This window comes from Nyctereutes procyonoides, unplaced genomic scaffold (assembly GCF_905146905.1).
Source record: "Nyctereutes procyonoides isolate TBG_1078 unplaced genomic scaffold, NYPRO_anot_genome, whole genome shotgun sequence".
NCBI lineage: Eukaryota > Metazoa > Chordata > Mammalia > Carnivora > Canidae > Nyctereutes > Nyctereutes procyonoides.
This window is the reverse complement of record NW_026575046.1, coordinates 34,879,696-34,897,035: the sequence shown is the minus strand read 5'-3', so window position 1 is coordinate 34,897,035 and position 17,340 is coordinate 34,879,696.

Below are 17,340 nucleotides of genomic sequence, written 5' to 3'. Positions count from 1 at the left end.
CTGTTTTTAAACAACAGCAACTAGACCACAAAAGCATGATGAAAGTCCTTGGCTACATGTCAGGGAAACAATGAGAATGAATAGGGGCCAGCTGTATTACATGCCAGCAAGGTGATGGAGTTCTAGCATAGATGGATTTTTCAGATTCTTCAAGAGAAATGGGAAATCTGGGTTTTATGTGGATTCTTTCCATTTTCATAAAGTTGCTCAAACTTACAAACAAACCCTCATTTGTGAAATAGATATGGGATTTCTAACTTAATAAGCTATAAGCATGATACTAAACCTCGAAAGTTTTCTTCTCAGAGTTGTATTTTTTTTTTTTTTTTTGCCTGAATTTTCTAGTTTGGGTGAACTGATTGGCTCCAACATGATGAAGGAAGGTTCCTTAGGAGATATACAGGGCTTATGTGTATTTCTTTCACTCACATGTGGATTTTAAGAATTTGTCACTTTTTTATTCCAAGGAAAAGAAAATATTTTGTGTGGCTATTTGAGGGATGGTATAGATCAGAAAGGTTACATAGTTAGGCCTCACTTGATCTAAGAGAGGTTGGGGAAAATTGATCATTATTAAAATATCAGCACTCAGTAATTTTCTGTCATGAATGTGGTAGAGCCAGAGACTTGAGAGGGAAAGCATCTAGACATCTCTACAATCCTGGGAATTTGCTTCTTTTGTAGACAGGAGAGTTGAGAGGATGAGAGAGCAGTTCTCAGACTCATGGACAAGGTACATCAAGAAGGTGAAGCACAGATGGGACTGTGTCCTACCCAAGATCACTTGGCTGGTGGCAGAGTACTCCTGATTCCACCTCTCCTCAATCTTTTTTTTTTTTTAAGATTTTATTTATTTATTCATGAGAGACATAGAGAGAGAGAGAGACACACAGAGAGACACAGAGACACAGAGACACAGGCAGAGGGAGAAGCAGACTCCATGCAGGGATCCTGTGTGCACTCGATCCTGTGTCTCCAATATCACACCCTGGGCTGAAGGGAGCGCTAAACCACTGAGCCCCCCCACCCCCTGGGCTGCCCCACCTCTCCTCAATCTTAATCTGGGATTTCCACTGGGGGTTGATGAGAAAAAGCACATGTCCAAGCATTGGATAGTATAGTGTTACATGCAAATCATTCACAAGTATTCAGAAGGCAAAATAGAATGGTTTCTGCAAGAGAGAGCCTGTTTATATCTAGGTAGGATATTTATATCTAGAAAGGAATAGACTTGAACAAAGGCACAGGAAACTGAATTGTTCATGCTTTCCAAATTCAAACTTAAAAAAAAATTTGATTTTAGTGTTCACCACCTGTATTTCTGTGGCATCTTGTTTTTTAATAAGTTTTGCTGGAGTCAGCAAAAGAGAAAAACACTGCATTATAATCTGGAAAAATAAAGTGAATGATTAAAGAGAATGCAAGGATTATTCATGGACGTAATCTGCAGCAAGAAAGACTTAGGTTAGATGTACTGGAGAATTTGACAAGAAGAATTTTTTAAGATTAGAATGTATTCTTAGCAGAGATTATATAATCATTTAAAATCCTATTATTGTAGCTTATCAGTTCAAGTGAACGATCTCTACTATTAGAATTAGCTTTCTAAAGCATCTGTATGATCATCTTGATGATCTCTTTTAAAAACTTCTTACATTTTTATTGTCACTTCCTGAGTTTGATGCACAAGTCACTTCATAATGTGATTTAAGGTGATTTTTCTTATCTGGAGGTAATCTAATTTTTTTTTAATATTGAAAACATCAGAAAAGATGATCTTTATCAAGTAAGATTAGGAAGTGTGCAATGACATACCTTTCTTGTGAAGAATCACTAAGCACATATGAGAAATCCCAAAATTAAGAAAACTGTATAAATCACTCAATAGAACATGCTTGGAGAGACTTGAACAAGCTACTCCCCGATCACCTTACCTCCTGTCGGTTCATACAGGTTGTGTTCCAGCCCTATTGAGCTTTTCCTCAGAAAAATAACAATTGACCCTTGAACCACATGGGTTTGAATGATGCAGGTTCACTTACATGTGAATTTTTTTCTATAAATACAGTACAGTACTATATGACTTTCCTAACATTTTCTTTTTTCTAGCTCTATTATGAGAACACAGTATTTAATACAACATACAAACTATTTTTAGTTGAGTGTGAGTGGTAAGGCTTCTGGTAAAGAATAGGCTACTAGTAGTTATGTGACTATTTCCAAACAGTTGTGCATATCTTCAGGCTACACTTAAGAATGCAGTCAAGACTCTTCTACTTGCCTCTTTGACCTTCTACTAACATTGCTTTACTGGATCCATCCAAGCCATGCACTTCTGTCACCTGCATTAGTACTCTGGTGTCAACCCTTCTGTTCCTGAGCCACTCATTGTCCGCACAGTTTCCTACCATGCTCCCACTACTCTGGCCTCAGTTCTGGTCTTTGAGTGCTACACAATTTTTCCCATTGTTGCCTCTGCTGGGAGAGTGCCTTTTTCCCATTCCTTTCTGTCAGTTTTCCACTCAGATACCTCCTACTCAGAGGGGCCTGCTGTCTTAGCATGGGGTCCCTTCAGAGCACCCTGAGACAGGAAGCAAACAGCAGCAGGTCCAGGGATTACGGTTGGGAAAGTAGGGCAGTGACACAGGGAAGGGGAGGCAGCCAACGGAGGGCATCAGCTACCACATGAGCTGCCAAGCTTAACCCACAGGGAAGCTTCAGGAAAGCATGAAATGTGCCTCTCAGAGTTAGTGCCCTTGAGGAATCTGGACCCGCCCACTCCTCTCAGCCACAGTAAGGGACCACTGGGTAGGGAAAAGGCGCTTCCAGCTTGCTACTTGTTATACAGACTGAGCATGGAAATAGTGCAGTACTGGCATTTAGAAACAGTCCCGAAGAGTAGTTTTCACACTTTAGTGTGTGTGCAAACCTTGGGGATCTTGTTAGGATATGGATTGATTCAGGAGTTCTGTGAGGAGGCCCAAGATTCTGCCTGAGAAACTCTCAGGTGATGCCCCTGCTGATGTTCTGAGATGCTGTGGGCAGCAAACTCTGGAAGCGCATTGCAAGAACAAGTCAGAGGCAGAACAGGACTTGACTCAGTGGGCCACCTCTTCCTCTGTGCCCATCCTCACGGAGGTGGCCTCAGGTTCTCTCAATTTATTTCCTTTGAGTGGCAAAGCACAGGCTGAAAGAGCAGTATCCGTAGTTTGGGGGACTTGTTTGTCACTGGTGTTCCTCACTAGAATGTCAGCTCTGTGAGCACTTCATCTGTCTTAATGAGTTTCGTTTCCCCAGGGACCACAATGCTCCGTGCACAGATCAGTGCTTGGTAAATATTTATGGAACGATTCAATAATTTTTTACAGGTGATATTCTCAGAAGCCTATTCTGGGGATATATTTGTATGTAAAAAAGGGTAGGACCTCACCCCCTGAAAACATTTTCCATGATTAACACAAATGATGCAGCAAATTCCAAGTATCCTTTCTGCAGGTTTTCCTACCCCTTTGGGAAACTGTAAAATTTCATGACTGAGATGTTCATGGTGCTCTACTACCTGTGGCAAATGTGACTATTATCCCATCCGTCCCATACCTTTCTCCCAACAGTGGTCTCCCAGCCATGGGCACCCTAATCCTTCAACCTGGCCTCTTGCCCACTTAGTTGGCTTCCAGCCTTTTTTTTTTTTTTTTTTTTCCCCTGAGCTCCTGCTGCAGCAGGTGCTGTGCGACAGAAGTGGGTGGAAGAGACCTGCCTCCAGAGGCATGTAACAGAGGGAACATGCCTCCATGGAGATTTCTTCTTTCTACCTGGTCCTCACCATAAGGAACAGACTTCACTCTGCTCATATCTTATTTAGGTTGTTGCTCATGAAACTGGGATTCCCAGCATAGTATAGAACAATTATCTAGTACTTTTACTCCTTTTGTCATACCCTTACTAAATATGTATTGAGAGCCAGGTTCTCCTATATGTGCTGGATCACAAGAGTGAACAAGGCAGACTAGAGTCCATGTCCTAATGGATCTTTCTTTCTAGTGGGGAGAAACAAACAGTGATCAAGATAAGGATGTAAAATATAAACTATACCTGTTAGAGGTAAAGACTATGGAGAAAAAGCAGGAATGGGAGGCTGGTATGGCAGGAGGAGGAATTTTATCTGTGCAGAGGGCCATGGGGACTGGAGGTTGATCTGCAGGGCCTGAGGTCTCTACGGTGGACAGGGATAAAAGCTATAGCGAGAAGAGGCCTCACAGTCACCGAGTAGAGTAGAGAAAAGGCAGCAAGTATTGGGTGGAAGAAATGGTTGAGGATCCTAGAAAAAAACACCCAGAGTTTCTCTTAAGTGAGTATTTTTTTAATGGGCAAAACAATTCTATTGGGTCAACATTTAAAATATACAAAAGGATATCTAATTGTAAAATTAAAAGCCTCCCAGACTTATCCCCTAGGAATTTAGTTCCCCTTCTTAGAAGCAAACTTTTAAAAATAGTTTAATATATTCTTTCAAGGATATTTTACTCATATACATGCACATATATGTGTGTGTATCTGTATGCATATCTATACAGATATTCGTGTGTATATTATATATATATATACACATACACATAGGTGTGTATCTATGTATACATTATACATGTGTACCTGAATACTTACATCTATACATATATTGGGGAAAAAAGTTCAAGACTTTTCAGGGAGCTCTCACTTCATGAGAATTCTACTGGTCGTTAAGTATGTTTGTACACTTAGACAAATCAAATAAGGCTTTAGTAGTTTGCCTATATATTTCAATTTTAGAGATACCATGATCAATTAGGCCACACTAAAGATCTGTGCAGGGCAAACCATTCATGTAGATACTTTAGCTTGGCTTCTCATTATGGTAACTATGCTCATCTTGTGATTAAATGCAGACTGTGGAGACTGAAAAACCTAGAAGCAAATCCTAGTTGGGTATGTGTATTAGCTTCCTGCTGCTGCTGTAACAAATTACCACAAACGTAGTGACTTCAAACACAGTTTTGTTACCTTATAATTATGGAGATGAGGAATCTGAAATGGTTTTCAGTGGGCTGAAATCCAGGTGTCAGCAGGGCTGTGCTACCTCCAGAGGCTCTGAAGAAAAATCCATTTCCTTGTCTTCTCCACCTTCTAGAGATCACCTGCATTCCTTGGCTCGAGGCCACTTCCTTATCTTCAAAGCCCCCAATGCAGCATTTTCAAACCTCTTTCTCTGACCTTTTCTTCCATTATCACATCTCCTCTGTGATTCTGACCCTTCTCCATCCCTTTTATAAGGACCCTTGTTTTTTTTTTAAAGATTTACTTATTTATTATTTATTTATTTATTTATTTATTTATTTATTTATTTATGATAGACAGAGAGAGAGAGAGAGAGGCAGAGACACAGGCAGAGGGAGAAGCAGGCTCTATGCCGGGAGCCGGACGCGGGACTCGATCCCGGGACTCCAGGATCGCGCCCTGGGCCAAAGGTAGGCACTAAACCGCTGAGCCACCCAGGGATCCCCTATAAGGACCCTTGTGATTGCATTTGGTCCATTCAGATAATCCAGGATAATCACCCCATCTCAAAATCCTTAACACATCTCCAAGGTCCCTTTAGCTATGTAAGATAACATATCCACAGGTTCTGCGGATTAGGATGGAGACATCTTTGGGGGGAGGGTGTCACTATTTTGCTTATCACAGGTAGTTCTAGGAGTTAATTTCTGGGAGTATGTTCTCTTATCTAAAAAATTTTAATAAAAAAGAATATTTGGAGGAATCAAATAAAACAATATGTCTAATGCTTTGGCTCATAACCAGGACCAACAACATCTTATGTAGCTCTGGTTTATTAGCTGTGTGATCTTCGTGATGCCATTTACCTCTTGCAGCCCCAGTGTCCTCTTCTATAATGTAGGAAAAAGAATATCGACCATCAAGTTTTATTCATATGAATATCTGTTTAACCCAGTGTAGTTCATTAAAGGACCATCAATTTCTTTGAGTCACAGTGATGATATCTTTGTCATAAATCAAGTGGCCAAAACATGTGGGTCTCTTTAAGAATTCTCTTTTCTTTCTTTGATTTGTTTGTATATTCTTGTGCCAATTAAACATTGTTTTAATTACTAAAGTTGAAATAAATCTTGGTACCTTGTAGTGTAAGTTTTTCAACTTTGTTTTTTTTTTTCTTTGAGTTTAGCTTGGACTTTTGCATTTTCATATATATGTACATTATATATATGCACATTATATATATAATCTGTTCATATATAGAATAGAATCTGTTAGTCAATTTTCAAAAAAAATCGTTGGCATTTTGATAGGGATTGCATTTAATCTATAGATAAGTTTGGGGGGAAGTATCATCTTTACACATAAGCTTGCAATCTATGAACATGCTACATCCTCCTATTTACATCTTTTGAAGTTTTATAGTAATACAGTAGTATATATTACTTAGTAATATTTATAGTTTTCTCTGTAGAATATTTGCATATGTTCTTAAAGTTTCCTTCTAGAAAATGTTTTCTGATGTTTTTATAAATATACATATTTGTGTATAATTATGTATTTACATTTTTCTTGTTTTTTTTGCTTGTATGAAAAATACAATTGAATTTTGTATATGATTTTGTGTATTGACCTTGTATTCAGTGATCTTGCTAAATCCACTTCATAATTCAATTAGTGTATAGGTTCTTTGGTATTTCCCATATATACAGCTATGATGTTTGACATAATTTTAGTTCTCCACTTCTAAACCCTATGCTATTTATTCTTCTTTATGCCTTATTCCATTAGTCAGGACTCCTTTACAATATTTAGTACAAGTGGTGATAGCTAGTATCTTTGTACCTTTCTATACAGCATGGAGATTCTTTCAGAATTTTATCATTAATTAAGTTAGTAGATACAATACCAGATCAAGAAAGTTTCCTTTTACTCCTAGTTTGCTGAAGTTTTTTAAAAATTATAAATGGGTATTGAATTTTATCCAAAGCTTTGCTCAGCTACTGTGTTGGTTAGTTTTTTTTTTTTCTCTTAATGTGGCCATTATAACAATTGATTTTCAAATGTTAAACCAAAGTTACTTTCCTGGAATAAATATAACAGATATTATCTTCTATATCCTTCTATATGCCTATTGGTAAGTTTGATTTTGCTAATATTTGTTAAGATTTCTATGACTAAAAGCTTAAACATGAGATAGATTGGCCTTATGTTCTGGCATGACTTTATAAAACCACTTTAAAAATGTTTCCATTTTTCCATTTCCTGGTGCAATTTGTGTGGTATTATTTCTTCTTTAATGGTTATGAGAATTCCACCTGTGAGACTACCTGGGCTTGCAGTTTTATTTATCAGAGATATTACATGATGGATTAAATTTCTTTAATAGATATATGACTGTTCAATTTTTTAAGTGTGATTTTTAAGGGATATTTACATTTCAACTAAATTTTCAAATATATTGGCCAAAGTTTATTATAATATCCTTTTATCTCTTTTGAAATTAAATATAATTTAAAAGAAAGTAAAATGTGCAAGTCTTAAGTCTACAACTCAGCAAGTTTGATCTATGATTATATTTGTATGAGTCACTCAGATAAAGTTACAGATTACTTACTCCAGAAAGTTCCTTTATTATTTTTTTAAAGTATTTATTTTAGAGAGAGAGAGAGAGCAAGCACACAAGCAGGGGGAGAGGCGGAGGGTACGGGAGAGAATCTCTAGCAGACTTCCAGCTGAGTGTGGAGTCTGATGTGGGGCCCCATCTCACCACCCTGAGATCATGACCTGAGCCAAAATCAAGTTTTGGCTGCTTAACTGATTGAGCCACCCGGGTGCCCCTAGAAAGTTCCTTTATACTCCTTACCAATGTATACTCACATCCCCTACTCCCAAAGTAACCACTGTTCTGATATATTGCAATAGATTAGTTGCATCTATTCTTGGACTTCATATAAACAGAAACATACAGTATATATATTGTTTTTGGTTTCTTTTGCTAATTGTAACATTTTCAATAGTCGCCTGTGTTATGTTTGTCTGTGGTGTTTTATTTTTATCGCATTATGATATTCCATTATAGTAATTCACCACAATTTTTAATCCATTTTTGTGGTGATGGACAAATCATTTCTTATTTCAAGCTATGATGAGTAAAGTTACTACGATCCTGCTTATACAAGTATTTTTGTAGACATAGGCACTTATTTCTTTTTGGTATACATACAGGCATGGAATTGGTAGGCCATGGGGTAGGAAATATATGTAACATTATGAGAAACTACCAAGCAGTTTTCAAAAGTAGTTGAACCATTTTACATTCTACCAGTAGTAATACACAGTGGTTACAAGCTGCTGCACACTCCCTCCAGTGTTTGGTTTTGTCATAGCCTTTTTAATTTTAGTCTTACTAGTCAGTCTATAATGGTATCTCTTAGTTGTTTTGATTTGAATTTACCTGTTGAGTGACGCTGTTGGGACTCTTTCTTGTATTTTTTGGCTTTTGAATACCTTCTATTGAAAGGTGACTTTTTAAGTCATTTGCTCATTTCTAAAAAGCTGGGCTATTTACCTTTTCTGAGTGATTTATAAAAATTGTGGCACATTATTGATATGAATTTGTTATCATATCTATATATCTCTTTCTAATAGTTTTTTCCTAGTTTGTGGCTTTACACTTGGTTAAAGATACCTTTTGATGGGCAGAAGATTTAAGTTTTTTTCCTTTCCTTTTGTTTTCTTTATTTTTTGAAGTATAGATGGCATACAATGTTCTATTAGTTTCAGCTGTACAATATAGTGATTTGACAATCCTAGGCATCGTGCAATGCTCACCATAACAAGTGTAGTTACCATCTGTCACAACACAAAGTTATTGCAATATTATTGGCTGTATTCCCTATGCTCTACTTTTCATCCCGATGATTTACACATCTCATAACTGGAAGTTTGTACCTCTTAAATCCCCTTCATCTATATTGTTCATCCCTTCATTCTCCTCTGGCAACTGCCAGTTCATTCTCCCCATGTTTGAATATTAGTTGTTTGTTTGCTCATTTGTTTTGTTTTTTTAGATTCCACATATAAGTGAAATCATGGTATGTATCTTTCTCTCTCTGACTTATTTCTCATTGCATAATACCTCTAAGTCCAACCACTTTGTTGCAAATGGCAATATCTCATTCTTTTTTATGGCTGAGTAATATTCTATTGTATATACATATACCACATCTTCTTTATCCATTCATCTATCAGTAAACACTTAGATTGCTTCCATATATTGGCTATTATAAATACTGCTGCAGTAAACATAGGGTGCATATATTTTCAAATTAGTGGTTTTCTTTGGAAATAACCACTTGTGAAATTATTAGGTCATATGGTAATTCTATTTTTACACTTTGAGGAACCTCCATACTGTTTACCATAGTCACTACACCAATTTACATTCCTACCAACAGTGCATGAGGGTTCCTTTCTCTCCACATCCTCATCATTTATTTTTTGTCTTTTGGATACTAGCCATTGTGACAGATGCAAGATGATACCTCATTGTAGTTTCGATTTATATATCCTTGATGATTAGTGCATCTTTTCATGTGTCCATTGGCCATCCATATGTCTTCTTTGGAAAAATGTCTATTTAGGTCTTCTGCCTATTTTTCTTTCTTTCTTTCTTTTTTTAAAAATATTTTATTTATTGGAGAGAGAGAGCGGGAACAGCAGCAGAGGGAGAGGGAGAAGCAGGCTCCCCAGTGAGCAGGGAGGCCAATATCAGGCTAGATCCTAGGGTCCTGGGATCATGACCTGAGCTGAAGGCAGACATTTAATTGACTGAGTCACTCAGGTGCCCCTACTCTGCCCATTTTTAATCAGATTATTATTATTATTGTTTTTCTTTTCATGTTAAGCTGTAGGAGTTCTTTACATATTTCGGAATATTAATCCCTGTTTAGCTATGTCATTGGCAAGTGTTTTCTTGCATTTAGGAGGCTGTCTTTTCATTTTGTTGATGATTTCTTTTGCTGTCCAAAAGCTGTTTAGTTTGATATAATCTCAATATTTTTGTTTTTATTTCCCTTATCTGAGGAGACATATCCAGAAAAATGTTGCAAAGGCCAATGTCTAGGAGATTAGTGATTATGTTTCCTTATAGGAATTTTAAAGGATCTTAGTTTTAATGAAGTCACTTTTTTAAAACAAGATTATGACTTCTGTTCTTTGTGTCTTGTTTAAGAAATTTTCTTCAGTAATTAGAGACATTCAAAGGTTATTTTAGAACCTTTATAGGTGTCTTTAAATTCACAATCTACTTCAAATTAACTTTTTTGTACAGTATGGAGTAGAGATTGAGGTTCTTTTTTTTCCTCAGATGTTTTGTTTTGTTTTAAAGATTTTATTTATTTATTCATGAGAGACACACAGAGAGAGAGGAAGAAACACAGGCAGAGGGAGAAGCAAGCTCCATGCAGGGAGCCCAATGTGGGACTTGATCCCGGGTCTCCAGGATCAGGCCCTGGGCTGAAGGTGGCGCTAAACCGCTGAGCCACCCAGGTTACCCCAGATGTTTAACATCATTTATTGAATAGGCCTGCCTTTCTCAGCTGAATTGCTCTAGTAAAATAAAGCAACCGTTTGTGTATAACTCTACTTCCTGACTTTATAGTGTGTCCCATTGATCTAGTTGTCTATTCTTGTTTCCAACACCACACTGTCATACTTTCTTAATTGGTATATAGCATTATAGAAGGTGTTGAAATTTAGTAGTGTATGTTTACGTTTGTTTTTCCTTCAGGTTTTCATAGATAGGCTATGACCCAAATTTTAGTACTATCTTGTCAATTTCTACAAATAAATCGGTGGGGGCCTTTTTGGATTTTGGTAGGGATTACATTGAATTTATGGATTAACTTTGGGTACAAGGTAATTGATATTTTAATGAGTCTTCCAATTTATGAACATGGAGTATATTTTTATTCAATGGATTTTTGAAGGTTAAACTAACCTTGCATTTCTGGAATAAAGCCTGTTTGGTCATGATGTATTGTCGTTTTTCATATATTGCTCTATTTGACTTGCTGGCATGTTTTTATAAAAACTGTTGAATGTTGGTATCAAGATAACGTGGTCTCATAAAATGAATTGGGAATTGTTACTTTTGTCTCTTTTCTCTGAAAGACTTTGTGTAAGATTGATATTATTCGTGTATTTGAGTGTTCGGTAGAATTCACTACTGAAGCCATCTGGTCAATAATTTACTTTGTGGTAAGGTTTTAAATTACAGATTCTAATTATATAATATAGAAATATTTCATTTTTCTTTATTTTTTGTGTCAGTTTTGGGAGGATGTGTTTTCAAGCAATTTGTTTATTATCTCACTGGACAAATTTATTAATTTAAAATTGTTCCTAACATTCTCTTGTTATTTTTTAATATCTGAGATGATATTCCTTTTTCACTCCAGATAGTTATAGTTTATTTTTTTATTTTTTTTAGTTATAGTTTATGCATTTTTTCTTGATTAGTCTTGCTAAAAAGTTATTTGTTTTAGAAATTTCTCAACTAATTTTTTGCTTTGTTGATATTCTATTTCATTGATATCTGCTCATTTCCACTCTCCATTTTATTTTTAGTTTTTTGAAAAGGAAGCTTAAATAATTGATTTTAAACATTTTTCAATATATACACTTAAAGCTATAAAACTTTCGGTAAACTCTGCTTTAGTTCCATTTCACAAATTTTGACATATTGAAATATCACTGATTTTTCTTCAAATTATTTTCAAATTTTAAGTATTATTTCTTTAATTCATGGGGTGTTAGGAAATGTATTATGTAATTGTCAAGCATTTGGAGATTTTCTCATTGTTTTTATAATTGACATCTGGTTTAATTCAATTATGTGCAGATAACTTCTTTTTTTTAGTTTCACTGCCTTTAAAACTTTTGAGACCTAATTACCAAGTAGCTATTTTGGAGGATGTTCCATATGCACTTGAAAAGATGGTGTATTCTGCAGTGACTGTCATATTTAATATATATGAAGTAGGTCAAATTGGTTAAGGGGTTGTGTAAAATCTTCTTTGCAAATACCAAATACTACTGGATAATTTTGTTGATTACGCCGTTCTGTGATCTACTGAGAAATGTTGATGCCTCTAATTATAACTATAGATTTTTCTATAATCTATAGATTAGTTCTGTCAAATCTAACTTTAATTTTTGCTTCATGTATCCTGAAGTGATTCTGTTCATTGCATCACATTTGTAATAGTGTCCTCCATTAACTAACCATTTTATTATTATGAAATGCCCTTTTATTTCTTATAATATTTTTTGTTTCAATGTCTACTTTTCCTGATATTTATACAGCCACATAAACAACTTTATGGTTCAAGTATGTATGCCATATTTTTTCAAACTTTTTGCTTTCAATCTATTTGTGTACTTGTATGTGTGTGTCTCTTGTTAACCAAATATATTTGTGTTTATTTTTTTCTAGTCTGGAAAAATTGTGAGATTTTCTGACAAATCTGTCTTATTATGAACCACTTTATGCCAATAGATGGAGTATTTGTCTATAAAAAATCCAATGTAATCATGGATATATTTGCTTTTTTATCTAGTGGCTCATTATTTTTTATTTGTCTCATCTTTATTTTTCGTATACTTCCCTTCTTTCTGATTGATCATTTATTTTATTTTTTAAAAGATTTATTTATTTATTAGTGAGAGAGAGAGCGAGAGCGAGCGAGAGAGAGAGAGGCAGAGACACAGGCAGAGGAAGAAGCAGGCTCCATGCAGGGAGCCTGATGCGGGACTTGATCCCGAGTCTCCAGGACTACGCCCTGGACTGAAGGCAGCGCTAAACCGCTGAGCCACCCGGACTGCCTCATGTATTTTTTAATCATTCCAGGTTAAGTTATAACATCTCAGTTTGCTGTTGCTGTTTTTAGTGGTCACTTTAGTAAGCATTTAGAAACTTTGGCTTTCTCAGCCTCAGACTATTGACATTTGGGGACAGAGAAGTTTTTGTTGTGGGGGCTGCTCTATGCATCATAGGCTGCTGAGCAGCATCCCTGGTTTTTTCCCACTAGAGACAGTGGCAATCCCCACTCCCCATCCCCCTCATTCCCCACCCCTCCTCACCCCTGCAACCCTACCACCAACCTCCAGCCCCAGTTAAGGCAACCAATAAATTTTTCCCTTTGTGGGAAAAATTACCAAATGTGAGAATCATGGCTCTAGTGATTACTATATGCATCTTCAATTTATTACCCCAACTTATCAAGCTAATTGTATTAGCATTTTACTATCTCATGAGCAATGTAAAAACTTTCAAAGAACATAATTCCATTTATTCTCTCTAAAAATATCCTATATTCTATTTCTATATGTATTATGAACACTTCAATGTATTGTTCTTAGTGTGCTTTTTAATAGCTAATAATCTTCTTTAACTTTTAAAAATATTCTTTTAATTTATGCACATATTTGATGTTTTTGGTATTCATTTCTTCCTGTAGGGAAAAGCTGGTGGTATACTGTCTCAGGTTTTGTTTGTTTAAAAATGTCTTTAGATAGACTTCATTTTTTGAATTCTAAATTTTTTTAGCAATTTAAAAATATCAATTCTATTGTCTTTTATCTTCCACTGTTTTCTGATACAAAGTTAGCTATCATTTTTATCATTGTTTTCCTGACTATAATTTACTTATTTCCTTTGTCTTCATTCAAGAATTTATTTTATGTTTATATTTCTGTAAGTTGAAAGTTATTCCTTTTTTTGTTTGTTTGCTTGTTTTTGTTTTTAACCAGTTTGACATGATAACCTGGGTGAAATAATGGATAATCGGATAATTTTTTCTCTGCTGCATCCATTCTGCTCTTAGGTCCATTAAATAAATTCTTGATTTCATAGTTTGTATTTTATCAGTTTTAGAATTTCTACTTGGTACTATTTTAGAGATTTTCTTTTTCTCTTAAAATACTCATTCTTTGTATCCACTTTATCATTTCCTTCTAATGTATTTTAATAGTTATTTTAAGGTCTTTACTAATTCCAATATCTGAGCCATTTGTGAATCTGCTTTTACTGACATTTTTTTTTCTGTTAATTAGGAGTCCTCTCATACCATTTCTTCACTTGTCTCATAACTTTTTATTGCATATCAAAAATTGTGTAAAGAAAAAGTAGCCACTGGAGTAGATACTATCCTCTATAAGAGAGGGCAGGTACTTTCCTCTGTCAGTAAATTAGGGAGAGGGGTCATCTTTATATCCAATCAGGATTTGAACTGATTTGTGGCTAGGTTACAGCTTTAGTTAGGTTCACTACACCTGTGTTTTCAAATGTCTTTAGAATTAACTTGTTCTGTTCTTGTTTATACTACAAGCCACTCCCCCTAGTAGGAGTTTGGGATCTAAGCACTGGAAGACTACAGAATGTTCTCTCTGCTTTCCAATTCAGCTTCCATGCCACTTCCACACATTCAGCAACAGTTCCGTGGAGGAAATTTGGTAGGCAACACTAAACTGATATCTGCTCATCTAGAAAGACCTCATACTCCTCTTTAATTTCTGTAGACAACTGTGTGTCTGTAATTCTCTAATATCTTAAATATGATGGGAGGGGATGGGAATTCAGTTACCTTTCTAATTTATCTAATTTATATGATGAGAATAATCATACCTTAAGGACTTCTATATCTTATCTGAAAGCTAGAAGTTACTCTCTTATATATCTCTAAAATCTAGATGTCTGACATCTTTTTAAATTCTTCTATTTTTTTTTTGTAATCAGTCTTGCTAGATGTTTATTAATTTTGTTAATCTCTTCAGAAAAGCAAGTTTTTCTTTTTGTGTTTGCTATTTCATAAATGTTTCTGATTTTAATATTTGCTGTTGTTTTTCTAGCTTTTTAGGAGATAGTTATATAATTTTTCATTTCTTTCTAAAATGTTTGTTTGACTTCAAATTTCTCCGTAAGCATGACTTCAGCTGTGTTCCACGAATTCTGATATCTATGTTTTCATAATTAGTTGAGAATATTTTCTAATTTGCCTTTGTAATTTCTTTTCTGATTCATGAATTATCTAGAAAACACTTGCTTAACTAAAAAATCCTCAAATATTTATAAAGTATCTATTGGTTACTAATTTACAACCTAATTCCACTGTGGTCAGAAGTCACATTCTTGCTTTATGGCCTCGCCCCCCCTTTTAAGATAGACTTTTTTAAAAAAGATTTTATTTGAAAGAGAGAGAGAGAGAGCAAGCATGATCAAGAGGGAGGAGCAGAGGGAAAGGGAGAAGCAGGCTCCCTGCTGAGCAAGGAGCCCCACATGAACTCAATCCCAGGACCCTGCAATCATGACCTGAGCCAAAGGCAGACACTTAATTGACTGAGCCACCCAAGCACCCCTTATGGCCCATTTTGATAAAGATATAATGTATGTTTGAAAAGACTGTGTATTCTGTAGTTGTTTGTCATAGTGTTCTATATATAAGTCAATTGAGTCAAGTTAGTTTATTGGGTTGTTCAAAAATGTATGTTATTTTTTATTTTTCTGTTCTATCAATTACTTAGACATGTGAGTTGTTTTCAAGCTATAAATTTTTAAGATAGTTTTGTATATTTTGTATATTTTATATTTAGTAAATTTTTGTTTCTCCTTTTAGTTTGGTATGTTTGCGACTTATATATTTTGAACCTATATTGTTAGATGTATATATGTTTACATTCCAGTCAAATTGATCTTTTGTTATTACAATATATGCCTCTATTAATAGTACTTGTTTTCTTGAAATATTCTTAATTTTATATTAGTATACTTATACCAGTCTTATTTTGATTTTTTTTTTTTTTATTTACGATAGTCATACAGAGAGAGAGAGAGAGGCAGAGACACAGGCAGAGGGAGAAGCAGGCTCCACGCACCAGGAGCCTGACGTGGGATTCGATCCAGGGTCTCCAGGATCGCGCCCTGGGCCAAAGGCAGGCGCCAAACCGTTGCGCCACCCAGGGATCCCACCAGTCTTATTTTGATTAGTATTTGCAGTAGCCTTTTACTTTCATTCATTCTGTTTTTCATATTTCAGGTATTTCTCTTGGAAGCAATGTACGGTAGAGTTATATTCTTTATTTCCCAATTTAACCATGTTTATTTTTATTGAATATGTATGCCATTTATATTTCATGTAATTGATGATATATTTGGGTTTAAATCTATATTTTACTGTTTTTTTTTATGTGCCCCCACCTACTTTTTTTCTGCAATTGTTGCCTTCTTTTAAATTAGTAAATGTTTACATTATTCTCTTTTCCTTCTATTTTCTTACTAACTATAAATTCTTTATTTCATTTTGGATTTTATCTTAAATTTTACTTTTACCTCTTCTACAGTATATAAAAGCTTAAAAATATTAACTCCATTTACTATTCTCCTACCTTTTGTGTTATTATTGTTACATATTAAAATTAGGTATAAAAAACCTTCAAGAATACTTGTATATGTAAAATTTATTCCCACAAATTTTATTGAAAATTCAATATTCATTTAGATTTTTCCAAGTATTGCCCTTTCTTTTGCTAGTATTCTTCTACCAAGGATCATCTTCCCTCTGCCTAAAGAACTTCCTTTAGCATTTCTGTAATGGCACTGTGCAAATGACATACTCTTTCACTTTCAGAAAGGGTAATCTAGAAAAACTTTTATTTTCTTTTAAATGCTGGCTTTCTTGGCAACCCTATGTTAATTTACTTTGGTCTTCTCAACCCAGTGAGACAGAACCTCTTGATTCACATTTTCTGACTTACCTGTATTCTTTTCTTTAAAAATTGGCAAGGGTAATTTGGAGAGGGAAAAAGAAAAAACAAATATAAGGGTTTTTTCAATAGATTTTCTTTCTCAAGAATATCTTGATGAATTGAATCCTGCCTATTTTAATTGCTCTCTGATGAATATAAACAGTTGAGTTTTTTCCCTTTTTTACCTTTTATAGTTGTTTTAAATAAGAGGTTGAGTCTGAATCAAACTTCTTTGTCATAGAAGTAGAACCCGGAAGTTCTTGTTTGGTTTTTATTAAAATATACGGATTAAAAGGAAGTCTGTTCTCATGCATATGATGACATTTTAGATGTTTTCCGGCAGATCCTACAAAGCCTGCTGAGTCTCATTTCTATAGATTAAATGGCTAAAATTCTTCATCTCATAAAACTCTTTATTACATAATCTCCAGACCCCTCACCATTCTGGTTCCCCATTTTTAAATGGAAAGCTCAAAGATTTTGACTTCTGTTCTTAGAGTTAAA